At 44.1% G+C, this 14,234-nt stretch overlaps 1 long non-coding RNA gene across 1 annotated transcript in view; it reads right to left on the bottom strand.

Annotated features, from left to right (window-relative positions):
• The window catches only part of LOC148522807 (uncharacterized), a 31,713-nt gene extending 17,952 nt beyond the window's left edge, over nt 1-13,761 (bottom strand). Inside the window, exons 1-2 of the long non-coding RNA XR_015878510.1 lie at nt 13,671-13,761; nt 8,241-8,345 (exon numbers count right to left, since the gene is read on the bottom strand). This is a non-coding gene — a long non-coding RNA (uncharacterized LOC148522807). The remainder of the gene's footprint in view (nt 1-8,240; nt 8,346-13,670) is intronic.
• Nucleotides 13,762-14,234: the final 473 nt, after the last annotated feature.

Raw genomic sequence — 14,234 nt, 5'->3', positions numbered from 1 at the left:
TACCTAATTAATAAGATTCTTAGTAAATCATCTATTAGTGTATATTTGTCACTTTTTATAATGCATTGTTCTGGCAATCGTAGCATCATTTAATTATTCCTCACTTATTATATATATTTTATATGGAAGCCCCTAAAAATAATCCCTCGTCAAAAGCTGCAAAGTTTGGGAAACACCTAAGTGGAAAAATAGTTATTATCCCGGTTGTTGGGATGCCGGCACACAGATTGCCGGTGCTGGACCCGAAACCAGTCAGAATCCCGGCGCTGGCATGCCGACTGCCAGCATCCCGACAATAAGTATTAGGGTTAGGGGGAGGGTTAGCTGTACTATACTGTATACTGGAAGCATACATGTATTCTACACTGGAGGCATGCAAGGGAGCTGTAGTGCCTACTGGGGACATATGAGTTGTATACAGGAGCATGCATGGCACAATGGCCTTGTATACTGGGACATGGATGTAGGACTGCTTCATTGCCACAGGCTGTATTATAGCCAGGGCATTTGCAATTGCAAAGCATACTAGTAACTGGAGGATATAGGGTACAGTATACAGGGTATTTGGGGGGACAATAAGCCTGATGAGTGTTTTGGATTGTGCTCAAATTTTGTATAAAGGGTCAGGACTAAAATAAAAGTAAAAAAGAACCATCTCTTGAGGACCATGTAGCTAATATGGGCAGAATCCCAGTTTGTTACAGACAAGTACAGATGATGTTTACATTTAATGAGAATGGTCTTTTTCATTATGAGTTTCATGAGTGCAGAGGAATAATTGTCCTTGGCTTCCTCCCAATCCTTTGCTGTAAAAGAAGAAATGTCAGAGGACCACTTGGCAAACAATAATTCTATTGGACTGCTTCATTGCTCCTGGAACTGAGGCCAATACACAGTATGCGTCATAGCTTAGGCAGACCCTTCAAGGATGAATATTGCGCAGACAAATGCAGGGAGGCAATTTGATTGGCAGTTGAAAAAAGCTCTATTGTGTATATCAAAGGACATCAATCAATGATCACCTCACGGTCAATCGTGTAGCAAGAGCTTTGTAAAAATATTCAAAATGTGTATTAAACTAATTAAATGTAATACACATTACACCTATTACAGATCAACCCACTCAACCAAACATCTAATTAGCTAGCCCTGCATATGATTTCATCACCCTGGGCATAATTGGATATATTTCCCACACTGGGTATAATCTGATCATAAAGATAGTCCAGGAAATACAAAGAGAAAATAGGTTAGCATCATTTCCTATCTCCTTCATAAAAAAATATTGAGATGGTATTTCTTCTATAGAGACATGAAATCACTTTAAATGGTATAATGCTGCCCTCTGCAGCGAGTATATGGGAGGGAAAATCAAGTTCAAATATTACTTACTAACTAGGTTATATCTCTATAATTCAGAAAGCATTATACCATAGGCGAGAAGGACTCTGGCTGAAAGAACCATCATCTGCAATATCATCTGCCACCTAAGTGGCCCATGGGTTCACGCAAGCCGGCTGCCGCAGAGATGCTGGAAAGAGGCCAGGAATTCTCCGTCGGCCGACAAAGATCCTGGCTTCTCCACTCCCCTCCAACGGCAGCAAAATGCCTCCATTTTGGAAAACAGAGGCTGTCGCCACCAGAATCGGTATGTAATGCCGGTGGCTGCTTAGCCGCCAAATCAAATACCGGCAGTGGCAGCCCAGCAGGTCAAAATCCCGACAGGTAAAGGTAAGTAACCTCCCCTCTCCCCCCTAACCCTCCCTTAAGGGTACCTATCCCTAACCTCCCCCCTTAGTGCCTAACCCTAACCTCCCCTCAGGGTTGCTTAAATCTTTCCCCCCTCCCCACACCCTAAAACTAACCCTCCCGGGGGAGTGCCTACCCCTAACCTCCCCCCCTAGTGCCTAACCCTTACCCCCCCCTTCCCCTAGCCTAACCCTAACCTTCCCTGGGAGGTGCTTAACCCTCACCCCCCCATCCCCGGGCTAAGTGTTCTACTTACCCGTCAGAGGACGATCGGGATGCCAGGGGTCGGTCTTCCGGCATCGAGATTTAGATAGGCGTCGGCATTTCTAAGTCTATCTTAAATCCCTTGTCGGGCAGGACGAGTCGGGAATTAGACCAGCGGCATCGCGTCCGGCAGTCTATTAACTACATCCCGTCGCCACCCCCTCCTCGCCCCAAAATGGCAGCAGGCTGTCAATCACTGAGAGTCTGCTGCCAAACTGCGAGCAATATTGCAGACCCATACTGCACATGCACAGATTCCCAAGCTTCCCTGCGTCGTCTGGCGTATGCACAGATTCCCAAGCCTCCCTGCGTCGTCTGGCGTATGCACAGAGGGCCTGATTCAGACCCGGTCGCAAGCACTGTGCGCTCGCAACCGGGCCGGTGGTAGGCCAGTGCGCATGCGCGAGACCCGGATAGCTCCGGACACTCCGTCGCTCCGGATTTCGTACCAAAGGAGGCATGCTGTCGATGTTGAGTGACAGCACGCCCCCTTTGGTGGGCGGGCCGGGGGCGTGGCTGCCCAGACGGAGGCGTTCCCATGGGAACGCCTACCGTCTGGGGCCGGCCCCACTGACATCACAAGTGATGTCAGTGCGAGAGCTTTCGGCTCTGTTAGAGCCGAAAGCTCTCTGGGGCTTGCGGCAACGAGACCCTACCACAAGGGTCTCATTGCAAGCCCGATGGTCACGATGGTCTTGTCCATCACTACCATCTTCCTGGCCGCTCGCTATAGCTGTGGGTGGTAACCCACAGCTATGCGAGCGGCCAGGAGGCCGCTCTAAAAAACAAGAAGGCCGGCCCTGATTCAGAGCGAGCACTCTGTCAGAGCATCCGGCTCTGAATCAGGCCCAGATTCCCAAGCTTCCCTGCGTTGTCTGCTGAATCAGACCCTATGTCTCCTGTGCTCTCTCTCAAGTGCTGCATACCGTTTTGCAGTCATTCAAACTCAAACTCCTCTTCTTTCCCCATAACAGTGTTTAACACATTTATTCTTTCCATAAATTTAACCAATGCTCTGTTCATAAGAGCCATCTGATTCCAAAATCAATCAGGGAGAAGTGAAGTTTTAAAATACCTTCCACCCAATTCTGGAGCTACAACCAGAGACCCCACTGGTCCAAGTTCTAGATGAGAAATAGTCTCAGAATGGACAATGTAGATGCCAGGTCCATACCTAAACCAATACCATATTTAATCATTGCTGCAATCTTCTTTTGGATACAGGCTTTCTGGCACACCAAATTCCCACGCACTGGTAACTTTCTCTGCAGGGGCGAAAAGTGTATAGATACCAACCAACAAATTCAGCTACATACTGTATTCATAACACCAAGCATATCAGTAGAGATTTGGCCCTCATTCAGAGGCGCTCGCAAAAAGCGAGCGCTCGTTCTGAATGAGGGCGGCCGCTTATATGTTTAAGTGCGGCCTCCTGGTCGCTAGCTAAGCTGTGGGATACCACCCACAGCTTTAGCGACCGACCAGGTCAAGACCATCGCGACCATCGGGGCTTGCGACGAGACCCTAAGGTTGGGTCTCGACAACCGCAAGCCCCAGGGAGCTTCCTGCTCTGATCGAGCAGGAAACTCCCCACTGACATCACTGCTGATATCAGTGCGGCCGCCCTTAAACAGCAGGCGTTCCACTTGTGAAACCACCACCTCGCCACGCCTACAAAACGGGCTGAGCTGTCAATCAACATCGACAGCCGGCCCTTTTGTAGTGAGCTCCGGAGTAAGAGAATTTCTCTCTCGCCCCGGGGCTTGCGCACGCGCAGTGCGGTCGCTGCGTGTGCGCAGGGCCTAAACATCGACCCGGTTGCGAGCACTCAGCGCTTGCGACCAGGGCTGAATGAGGGCCTTTGTTCTAAGCCGTTTGCAGAGGTAGAAGGGGAAAGCATGGATTTAAAAAGCTTAAGGAAATTTAAATTGCTTATAAATTCAATCTATTAATCTAGACCCCAAAATAATAAAGGAAGCAGAACGCAGTTCTATAACACTGAAACAAAAGTAGGCTAATAGCAGTGTAAATAACAACATACAGAACCTAAATAATTAGACTGTCTGCTATTTTAGCAAGAGAACAATAATTATTAATAATGACATTAAAGAAACTAGAGACTAGAAGAGTTTATCTGTACCGTTTTGGTCATACATCCAAGGAATGAATAAAGTCTAATGCTCAAACAATAAATAAAGCAGTAGCACAATTACCACTTTCAGAGCCCAAGGTATTGAATGGCATAAGACCTCAGTATAAAGAAGTACCATATACTGAGGGTATACATATACTTGAGGGAGCTACACATATTTTGGTTCAATTCCCTGCACCACCATCTGTATGGATTGACACCAAGCTGAGATAAAGGACCTGATTCAGACCTGATCGCTAAGAGGCGATCGCTCGCAGGTGGCCGATTGTTACAAACTGCGCATGCGTATTAGTTGCAGTGCGCGTGCGTAAGCCACTCACAGCTATCAGGAATAGAGCACTCGTAGCACAAAGGCAGATCGCTCCTTTGAGTGACAGGTAGTGCCGTTTGTGTGTGGTAACAGGGGAAGGTGCTTGTAAACGGGGGTGTGAGTGCGTACGCAGGCGTGTCTGGCCGTCATAACGGCGTTTTATGGGTGTGCATAATTTCAAAGCTTCATCATTGTACAAGTCACCTGGTATCTTTTTTTGACTCAAGCACTCGCAGTACTTGCGGGAGCCAAGGCCTACCCTAAGCAGTGCGAGTGCTTCCGATGGCTCTCGATGTTACGATGGTCTTATTCACTTTCTGGAGATGACGTGTGCTGCGAGAGTAGAGGGGGCGGTATTACACGAGCTTGCGAGCGCTTAGGCGCCGCTCGCTAATACATAAAGCGCGTCCTTTAGCCTTGCCTTGTGATTGTGGTTTTTGCATGTCCGGCCCCTTTTTGGATGCGACGATTACAGCTAGTGAGAGCCTCTGAATGAGCTTCAAAGTGCATTGGAGAAATTAGTAAAAGAAGGAGGAATAAGAACTGCCTTAGGAAACGAAAACCAGGGTAATTAGGGAATTTGGTAAATGTCCCTGGAGGGGTGTGTTTACAGAGAACACAAAACACTACATACACGTGAGAGAAAGAGGGATAGGCAGAGATAAGTGGAGAGAGATAGCAGAAGATAGAGAGGAGAGAGATCAAAATAGAGCGGTACAGAAAGAAAAACAGAGACAGAGGAAAACAGATAGGCAGGCTAATAAAACAGGCATTCTGGAGTTTGCCTCCCCCCCTACCCTGGTAGGTTACGCCAGTGTCGGACAGGGGCATAAAGGGCCCACCGGGCGTATGAACTGATAGGGGCCCCTCCTTAGGGGGGTGGCCAGCCTTCAGAGGGGTGTGGCTAACTATTAGAGTGCATGGCATGGTTTGGGCCCCTTTCAAAATATATGTATAGTAAATACTGTTAGTGTATGCATGATAATGTACCAGATTACCAACAGCAATGCATTGTAGAAAATACACCATAGTCCTCTGCAATATAAATTAACATATGTATAATGTATAATTTCAAGTGCACAGTCTGGAACCTAATCCCTTAAGGAGGAGGTGAGCCCTCAGGCAGTGGGGCCCACCGGGGGTTTCCCCTGTACCCCTGTGGGCCAGTCCGACCCTGGGTTACGCTATCCTAAAGTAGTCTATGGGCTACTATTTAGCAAATTCTTCCTGAGAGGGATTTCTCTACATCGGCCACCAATGACGCATGCTCCGGCCGGCACCCGGGCATGCACATTGGCTGTGGGAAACCCTAACTAGAAGCAGTATAATAACACTGCTTCCTGCTCCTCACCAGGATTGGCTCTTGTCCGAGTCTGTCTCCTGGCAACAGAAAAATGGTAAATTTGCACAAAAATAATCATTTGCACGTTGCAAATTTACCTGAAAAAAAATATTTATCACAATCGGGTTGTGATAAATATGACCCTATGGCCCATATTCAATTTGGAGCGAAAAGTCCATGGCCGGACTTTTTGCCGTCATTGGAGGTTTTGCCGTTGAAAAGTTATCGTGCGCTTATCCCCGTATTCAATTCCAAATTGGCGAAACGGGACCCAGCAAATTCGAAATCAGCGAAAAGTCCTGTCATTTTTGGGGAAATCAGCCTGACACCCCCCAAAAGATGCTCTGACATGGAGGTTCACTATGGGTACCCCTGAATAGCCCTGCAAAAGCTATTTGGGGTCTTTGAATGGTCTCAATAGGCGCTATTTAGCGTCATTGGGACAGTGGTGAAGAATAGCATTTAGCCATTTTTTAAAAAAATAAGTAGTCCCATCAATTTTGGGGTACATGAAAATGGGTGCAAGCATATTTTAAAGTTGCTAAAGTCAAGCATTAAAAAGCGCCAAAAACGCACCTTCAGCAAACACCTGCAATCCAAAAACACCTCCCCCATACTTGCAGACCCCCCCAGGCTATTTCGCTAGTTTTTGAATTTGCACCCCCACCTTGAACTTTTTCGCCCATTTTTTCAAAGTGCTTTTTAGGGGTGTCCCTTGTGTGTTTTTTTGCGTTTTTTTAACGCAGTTAGCATCAAGGGGGGTGTAAAAAGAGTTTAGGGTGGTTGCCACAAGTTTGTACCCCAAAACCCCAATTCTGCACTTTTTTCTGCCAGGTATCCATTGGCGAATCTTTTCCACTGGTTACAAGGAGCAAACTTTTCGCATCAGCGAAAAGTCAGACAAATTGAATACGGGGTTAAATGGAATCGGTGAAAATTACGTCATCTGCGAAAAAGTTTCGCCGAAAACGGCTTTCCGCAGCCTAATTGAATACGGCCCTATATCTGTTACATTTTACTTGCTGAAACCCAAGTGGGTTGGAATTGATTTCGTAGATACAATGGAGATGATTTTTAGAGGGCTGGAATGTGAGTGAAGGACAGGGTAGAATGAAATATGAACTCAGGACATGGCCTTGCGGGAATGTTGACAGAATTGTTAACCCTAATATAAATTCCAGATTTGGAAGGTGAGAACACAATTCTACTAAATTTACTTAAAGTGATAATACTATGGGGGAATGACACAAAAAAACGTTTTGCAAAATTGAGAGCTTTTAAAAATGTCAATGCTTTGTGGCCCTGAATGAGTTAGTAAAGGTTGGGCTGCAAAGGTTTTAGACCTTGCAACAAAAATTTATTTTTAAATGCCATTATCATTATTTTTTCTAAACCATAACAATTAACAAAGGTAAAAGAAAGTTCATTATAAACAACTTTTTTACATCCATTCTTGGTTTTAACCATTAATAAAATATTTTTAAAGCGAATTCAAGAAAATCAAACTATTGGCCCAAATGATAAACTGCGCCACAAACCGAACAGTAGTTCTCTAGAGCATTTTGTAACTTGCAATTTATAACACAATATTCTAAGGGAATGCTGCCAAAATATAGTAATTATAATATTCCTATCAACTAGCGCTCTTTTATAACCTAATTCCATCTTTGTGTCTTCCCCCCAGTACTGTCTATGTCCATCTTTTGGGACCACTGTTAGAGTTCGGCACAGTTTAAACCCTTCAGTTGGCTGCCAAAATATCTGTTTGATTTTTCATTGACACCATCACAATATATATTAGTGTATGTTCTAGCATATTGTGGTGTTTGATGCTGTGTATATTACTGTATGTTGTGTTTTCTGATGACTGTCTATCTAGCAGTCTATTAGTATCTGTGCCACTTGTTAACGCAATTCAAAGGGGTCTATGTACGAAGCCTTGAAGAGAGATAAAGTGGATGGAGATTATGGGGTCTATTTAATAAGCCTTGGATGGAGATAAAGTACCAGCTAAACAGCTCCTGTCATTTTTCAAACACAGCCTATAACGTGACATAGGAGCTAAATGGTTGGTACTTTGTCTCTCTCCACGGCTTAGTACATAGACCCCAAAATGTGTTGGGATGTATGTTATAAATTGCATATAGTCATTTATAAGAGTGTAACCAAATCCACCCCCTGAAATCACTCATATGTACAAAGTCTTGCAGATTTGAAAACTAATATCATGATAGAGGTTTCCGGTGGACAATATTTTCCCACTCGAGCTTCTGCTGACGACAGTCACACTTCAGATCTTGAACTGCCTGATGCTGAAAATAATGCGTTGAAATATACACATAATCTGCTATAGATTCACATATTACAATTTAATAGTGAAATAGAGACATAAGAAGATGTTTAAGGTAAAGCATGAAACCCACCTGGAAGTCCTAATTCAATCTGCAAAACGTTGCACGCGGATATCAACAATGATCCCTCTTAGCCATTTGCATCTCCAAGTCAGCATTTCTTTAAAAGCTACCCTGCTGAGAATAAGAATGAGGTAACTGCACACACTTTTTTAAACCAGATAGGAAAATAGTGATGCAACAGCCCCGCGTGACAAGAGAATAACAGTAATGATCTGTGAACATCATTTCTAGCGGTGAAGTAGTCTGGTTAATGATTGCTTACTCACAGGTACCCAATGTGAAACACCATTCTGAAAACAACATCATTGTAATTATTTTTCCACACTCACTATACGAGATTTAACACCTCAATGGTCTCGGACTGAAAAAAAAAAAAAAAGAAAATCTGATCTTCAATGGATTATTGTTATTTAAATGGGAATTATTCTAGTCTCTGGCAAATCAGCACAAAAATATACAAAAAAATATATACAAAAAAATTTAATCCCCCAAAAAATATACTGTATACAAAAAAATTTTTTTTTCAAAAATGTACAAGTATCATGAAAATCCCCACACACCAAGCACCGATGTACTGTAGCTTTTCAGCAATTTATGGCTCAGAAAAAATTTATTTTATAATAAAGTTAAGGATAATAGTACTTTTATTTATTTTATTTTTTTTAAATCATAATACCACATTAAAACCAGTTTCAGAAAATAAAACTGTTACTGGTGTGAGTTTAGTTATATAAATACAAAAACTATAGGATGGCTTTCATCTATTGCAAGGCATTCATTTAATTATATTCATTTCGTATATAGCGCATTACATACATGGGCTTATATAATTGTGTACTTACTGTATTAACAGAAAGGTTTTATTGCATATAAGCGCTTCCTGCAGTTTTGCTCATCCATCTACTTACATTAGCAACTGTGGTGTGAACGGAATCATCTGACAGCTGTGCAAATGATAGCATCTTGATAAAACTACCCATAGTCCAGTGACAAAGGCACATCTAATAGAATAATGGTACACTATCAGCTTAACCCTTTATGAACATGCAGCAAACACGTACCTGTATACCGCATAATCCTAATCTTAACGATATTTCAAATACATGACATACAATTATAATGTACATATTACTTTTCTAACTAAATAGAGTAACAATTTTATGCCAGAGAAAATAAATAAGTTTAGCAAATTAAAATTCACTATTTGCTTTTTGCAATGGCTTATGGGGGCTACTCTGAACTGGATGCGGCTGCAACAACATAGGTGTATCTCTAACGCATGCATGGTGTGCGGTGCACACAGGCCCCTGGCTCCAGGAGAGGCTCACACCGCACACCCTGCACCCATATATAGTTACTTACCTCTCCGCAGTCTCCAGAGTGAAGCTCCACAGCACCTGGCTAGCATTGCAGAGCAAAAAATAAACCACAGGAAAAATGGCGGTGCCCAATTTCCCTGTGACTTGCGCATGAGCACTCCCCGCAGTCGTCATCCTCAGCCACCAACATTAGTATCTGGACTTGCACCCACCCAGGGGCGTATTAAGAGAGGAGGGGGTCCGTGTTCATTCCCTGTCCAGCCCCCCCCCCCCCCCCGAAAAGGGGGCGTGATCATTGAAAATGGGGCATGTCTATAAAACGCGTCACCCTTTTCGTCACTCTTGGGGGCGTGCCCGGCACTTACGGACACGCCAGGCAGCCCTCAAGCGCTACTAACAGGGAGGATAGATGCCGGGCGCATGCACCCGGCATCTATTCACCGGCGGTGACCGGGTCACCACACATTTCCCCACCCGCGGGACACTGCGACCCACGGGTGAAGACAACACCCGAAGGCTGTGAGGGCAGGGCACTTTTTGCCCTCCTGAAGGGCACCACATCCCGCTAAAACAGCCTAGCGGGAACGCTACCCCTCCTCTCTCCCCAGCTGCCAGTAGTGCATGGGTGAAGCAGTAGGCTCCGGACGTACGCACAGGTCACCGGAAAAATGGTACGGCAGCCATTTTCCCGACTATTTCCCTTCTGCGCATGACAATTGGCCACCGTGGCCATTTTCCAGGGGCTTTGTGTGGCGCTGCTACAGCCGACGTGGGACTTCAGAAAGGTAAATATAAATATGGGTGCAGGGTGTGCGGCGTGGGTCCTCTCTGCACCGCACACCCTGCACCCATTATAGATACGCCCCTGCGCCTACCCCATTATTGTGAGCTGTTTCTTTTTATCTATTTGTACCCATCACATGTTGGGAGCAAAAGATCTGCCTGCAACAGGTGCAAATGTGAACCTACAAGCCCACAACACTCCTACTAGATGAAACAGATCAGTGCGCTCACAATGTCGCCGTCCAGTCACCGTACAGAAAGGCTCATTTGAAATATAGTGTGGTCCGAAGAAGGATGAATCAATACTTGCATGCGAGCGACCTCCATCCATGCGCTTAAGTCTGATTTGGCGCATGTGCAGTCACCGATTTCTTTCTCTGTCCGCCTTCCCACTTGTGACCTGCCCCATGGTGTGCAAATTTTATCTATGGAAAATGCACTCCCTGCTATAAGCGACTTTTGTTACCATATAACAGCATGAGGCTGTAGGCTTTTATGCACACACAGAAATCCTAAGGGCTAGATTTACTATTCCGCAGTTTATTTACCAACATCATTGGGACTTTTTTTGCCATTTCTTTCCCGATTGCCTTCCTTACTAAATGTTTAACTAGTTTTTGATAAATTAAATCTTTTTTTTATATAAAACCTTTGGAATGAGGTTGATATTTATTACAAACACTGAAGTTTACAGGAGGCTGTTTTGGATATAATGACCGCAGCTAAAGATACCTTTATATGTACATCACCATCGTATGCAGTATGAGTAGGGATACGTCCCCACACTACTTATACTTTTAATTTATGGGCGCGCGAGTGTGATTCTCTTTACAGTCAAAGAAACCTTGATGTGTCTATACCCACTTTTGTTCTTGTGAGTAATGGTACGAGAGGCTATTGCTAACATCTCTGCATATAAATGACAGGATGTTTTTTCATGATTTAAAGATACCAGTATGTGTTTACCTTGCTACAATATGCTGTAAGTAAGGTGCGCCAACTTTCTATCTTTGTTTCTGAGGTGACGGGCTTAAGAAAATATAAACACCTACTTCATCTGAAAGTGGAACACAGCGGGTGGTCTCTCATTATATACGAAATCAAACGAACTACAATATTGTATTTTTCTCCCTTTCTTTTCATGAACTGAGATAATGTGAGAAAGGAGGAGATTAACAGACAAGAAGAATCACTTACATTATCAACTCAGGCTGTTTTATAAGGAATAAGTATCTATTGTGATGTCCTTGTGAGAAGCGGCAGTATTTACTTTCAATTGCTATATATTGTACTTTGTACCATAAGCTAGTTAGATGGTGCTTATTTGGGAGGTTTAAATATAGGCTACATCTCATGTGCAAGTTGAGTTGGTACCTATTTTTTATTTACGCACTTTGTTACAGTCAGCTTTGACCAATGGTTTTAAAGCAGCCTCGTCATTAAATGCTAAACCAGGTTAGCATTTATTACAGCTGTCACTTTAAATCTATCGATCAAAGCCAACATTCGACAACTTTGACAAACCGCGCAATAGGAGACCCTCCAACATGACCCGTTTCATCAGGTGCAAAATGTCCGTCTCCTATGCATTGTCAGATTAAAGGGGCAAACACGATTTCATCTGGCAGTGCACAATGTGTCACTATAAAAATGGAAATTGAAGTGGCAAAAGTAAGGGCTCCTATAATAAAGTTATCTGACCATGTAGAAAGAAAGAAACTTCTTAATGCCACAATTGATCTTGTATAATTAAAAGCACCCGATTTACAAAACCAGCAAATGACAGTAGAAGTCCCTGGTGTCAATATGAATAAAATTACGTGACAGCACAGTAGGTAAGTATCATCATCCATGGGTATACACTGAGACGATGTCGACACGATATGTCGTTTCCGGCCAAATAGGAACGACATAACGTCCGTATCACTCAGTGTGTATATCCAATATGCGCGCTCCCGCAGTCGCATGCAAAATCGTCCGGGCGGCCAGGCTGCAGTCTAACCTGGACGACATCGCAAGCGGCCCCGTTGCAGGTAATGAAGGACGGAACGAGGTATTGTTCCATCGTTCATTACCTTTTTCTGATGTGTACCCAGGATCTGATATGTTGGCACGTCGGCCGACATATCGGCTGGGAACACATCGCTCAGTGTGTACCCAGCTTTACATTATCATATCAGCCTGGGCTATATCTTTTTATACTTGTGAACTATTATTGCCATGAAAGGAACATCTGACTGTAGTCTTGCCTCCAGATACCTACAGACAATATATATATTTATTTTTTTGACTGGCACTCCACCTTAAAACATATCATTTCTAACCTAGGTGCCCTTCTAGAACAATATCCAGGTATGCAAGGGTGGCACTCACAGGACCTTCAAGGTCTTGTGAGAGCCGCCCATGTGTACCTGCATATAGATAGATAGATAGATAGATAGATAGATAGATAGATAGATAGATAGATAGATTGGGCTAATTTTCTAGAAAAATTGGTTCAGGAACTGTGAGTGGACCTACTGGGGGTGGAGCTATAGAAAAACAATTTAAATTTTATATATACATATATATATATAATTTAAACTTAAATATATATTATATATACATATATATAGTATATAGAAAAGAAGGCACTGAAAGGGGCCTTTATAATAAAACCTATCTTACGGAAAATGCTCTTTGGCCCAGGACAGTTGAACCTCTGGGCGGATAGGAACAACATAACGGCTGCATCGCTCAGTGTGTATGGCCAATATGCGCGCTCCAGCAGCAAATCGTCCGGTCGGTCAGGCTTAACATCCAACTTGGACAATATCGCAAGCGGCCCCGTTGCAAGTAATGAAGGACAGAACAAGATATTGCTCCATCGTTCATTAGCTTGTTCTGATGAAAGTCATTAAAGACTGAAACGTTGAAAGACATGTAGGAGGTCTCCAGACCCTCTGTTATACTAGTAATAACTGTTGTGCAGTGCCGCTGCCACCTCTCTCTTTGGATACTTTACATGATTTATTGCAGGGGCACCCAACTTTGTGATTGCGTATGGAGTTTGAGTGCCAAGCCCTTGTAGTGATTTATATATATATATATATATATATATATATATATATATATATATATATACATTCACATATCTCTCCATTGCGTTATTATACATGAAAGGGTTACCCTCAGGTGCTGCATATATTCTTAGCAAGCAAAGCTGTAAAACACTCTGCAGAAGCATCCAAGTGGTTCTGCAGCGGCTGCTTTGCTTAGTGCCCTATTGAGCAGATGGGGGAAGCAGCAGTTATCAGTTTGACACCCACGCACTGCCCCCAGCTACCTCCCAAAGTACCTGTGGAACGTGGTCACCTCACATCCAGCTCCTCAGGGACCCGTCTTCTCATTGCTCTCTCCTCAGCACTCACACGTGTCTCCTCCGGCTCCGAAGTCCGCCTGACTCCTGAGAGCCAGCAGCATGCCGCTTCCTCGCCTTCACCCGATTGGTCCAGTGGGCGGAGATGCGACTACCCGGTTGCTAGGCTGTGTCGTTAGGGAGCGTTGCCTAGTGACGGTGACGCGGCCAGCAGCAGCAGCAGCATCCCTAGAGCATCTTCACTCACTGCAGGACGGACCCAGCATGTGCCACGCCGCTGTCAGTGTCATGGGAGTGGAAATAACACGCAGGCATCAGGAGAGAAGCGTGGGAAGTGTACCCCCTCCCTCAATGAAAGATTTTTTTTTTTATTTTAATTTTTTTGCACAAGATATTCCCAGGTTTTGCCAAGTTTGTCTGGGTGCAGCCTCACAGCTGCTCATTAATGTCTCTGGTTACAGAAAATGGCTCAGTGAGTCACAGCCATGGTGTCATATATTTATAAACAAGGATAGAAGCGCTGGGCAATAACTTTCACACCAC

The sequence above is a fragment of the Taudactylus pleione genome, unplaced genomic scaffold (genome assembly GCF_031769625.1).
Source record: "Taudactylus pleione unplaced genomic scaffold, aTauple2 ptg000139l, whole genome shotgun sequence".
Lineage (NCBI taxonomy): Eukaryota > Metazoa > Chordata > Amphibia > Anura > Myobatrachidae > Taudactylus > Taudactylus pleione.
The sequence above is the reverse complement of the archived record's forward strand: the minus strand, read 5'-3'. Positions and strand labels throughout refer to the sequence as shown.